Here is a 2,285-nt window from a genome sequence, read left to right on the forward strand (position 1 = left end):
ATAAGTTCAATTTCTTGACAAAGTTGTTCCTTAATTCCTTAATATGATTCACCCAAGTAAGCATTCTGTCGATAGTAATGCCCAGCAGTCTTGTAAGATAGACCCATGCAACGTTGACATTCCCAATGGTGATCAAAGTAAGTGGACCAGTGAAGAATCCCCGGTGGAAAAACTTCACTTCACATTTTGAAGAGTGCGGTGTTAATGAGTTAGTCATACACCATTTGTTAAGCTCATTCAGTACGTTATTTAGGTTACATGCTTCATCAACGGTGGATCCAATACGGTAAACTGTAGTATCGTCAAACCAAACAGAAGTCTACGTTTTTATTAAGAAGGGTAATTTTTTCAATTTGCTCTCAATCTGAGTTTCCTGTTGCGTGCAGTATTGTTTGGCTGATATCTGCACTCAGCAAATAGCGGCTGGCTGATTTTAAAAGAACGCCTAGTTGCTATTAGCTTCCGAACAAGAACTTGCAGTGTTTTGGATATTGGATTATGGAAACAGTTCAGATAAGAACAGAAAAGAACTGGAATTTGTGTGCTTTGTGTGAACAAGAGACAGAAGAGAAGTTAGTGTGTCCTTTAAATAGTACAAGGAACTACGGCTCGGGGTACAAACATTTGGCAGACAATCTACAGCAACTTCGTGAGATTGGTGAATTGCCAATTCAAGCCTCTTTTCAAGCCTCGATGAGGGAAACGGAATAGAAGTAACGTTAAAACGTCATGAAGCAAAATGGCACAAGTCGTGATTTAACAAATGCAGCACTCTTAAGCTGCAGAGGGCTCAGAAGAGGAAACTCGAGGACAGTTCAGTAGACGATTCTGAAGCACCGAGTCCTGTTAAAACTCGCCATAGTCTAGGAATACCCCCAAAAGAAGTAGCAAACATGTTTCTTTTGTGATGAAACTGAAGATACTCTTCGCAAGTCTTACACTTGACAGCAAGCTCAGAGCAGCCGCTACAAGACTGCAAGACCGAAAACTTTTAACAAAACTTGCAGCCGGCGATAAGCCTGTCATTGATTCATATTACCACATAGGTTGTCTTACTGCCCTTTACAATCGATTAAGAAGTATTCCACCTAAGGAGGAAGAAAATATCACAACTCAAGTTTTGCTAGAAGCCATTGCTGTAGCTGAGTTAGTTGCATACATTGAGGATAATGCAAAGCAAACAGTTTTCAAGCTGTCGGATTTGTCAAAGCTTTACTCTTGTAGACTTGAACATCTAGGAGCTTATGTTCCCGAGCAAGTTACTTCCACTCTGCTAAAGTAGCGATTCCTATCACAATTGCCTGATCTCCGTAAATATAGCGAGTGAAGGGAGGTAAAGCTTGCTTTTTGTAGCGACATCAGTGTAGCTTTGCAGTTTGCACAGGACTATGATTATGACGCAGAAGCTATTAGTCCTCCCTCACTCTCTTGCGCTGGCAAAATGCGTTCTGGACAGAAATCTGAATTAGTCTAGTTACTTGAAGCTTCCACCACGTGCACGGTAGAGTGTCCAGAACTTGACGTTTAAGTCTATGATGCTGCTGCAGTTGTTAACATGCTACCACCTTGAAAGTCTAAGACATTTAAGGACAATGCAACATCTGTATTTCTCAATTATGTCATCAAATAAGCACAGTATGTCAAAAGAATAGATTTCATATATAATCAATACTTCGAAACAGCCTAAAGCGTAGTACAAGGGAGGCGAGAGGCTCGGGAGTACGAAGGCGCGTGTGCGATAATGCAGCCATTCGAGTCAACTGGAAGAGCTTTCTGCGATCGGATGAAAACAAAAATGAGCTTTTTCACTATTTAGCAGAAAGCGTGACTGCAATCCAACTTCCAGGGGTGGATGTAATCATTACATCTAGTGTTGACGTGCTCAGCCCTTCTCCAGTAGAGACGGAAGGTCTTTCCGCCTGCAACCACTAGGAGGCGGATACGAGGATCTCAGTCAGGGGTCTCAAAAAGGTCTCGATCAGGACAGTTGATACTGAAGTTGTGGTACTCGCGATAGCATATGCAAAACAGCTAGAGTTACAAGAGTTGTGGATTGCCTTTGGTGTTGGTAACCATTTCAGATATCTACCCATCCACAAGATCACCGCCTCCCTAACCAACAGTAGTGTGAAGCCCTTCCTTTTTTTCATGCTGTCATAGGGTGTGATACTGTTTCATACATTGCGGGAAAAGGAAAGAAGACAGCTTTCCAAGTATGGAAGTCAAATCCTGAAGGCACTGAAGTCTTTCGTGTCCTATCATCTCCTGAAGATACGGTATTCTGA

General features: G+C 42.1%; 1 pseudogene; it reads left to right on the top strand.

Moving 5' to 3' along the window:
- The first annotated feature begins 907 nt into the window (after positions 1–907).
- On the top strand, positions 908–2,285 carry LOC137999445 (uncharacterized; annotated as a pseudogene).

This window comes from Montipora foliosa, chromosome 4, assembly GCF_036669935.1.
Source record: "Montipora foliosa isolate CH-2021 chromosome 4, ASM3666993v2, whole genome shotgun sequence".
Taxonomy (NCBI): Eukaryota; Metazoa; Cnidaria; class Anthozoa; order Scleractinia; family Acroporidae; genus Montipora; species Montipora foliosa.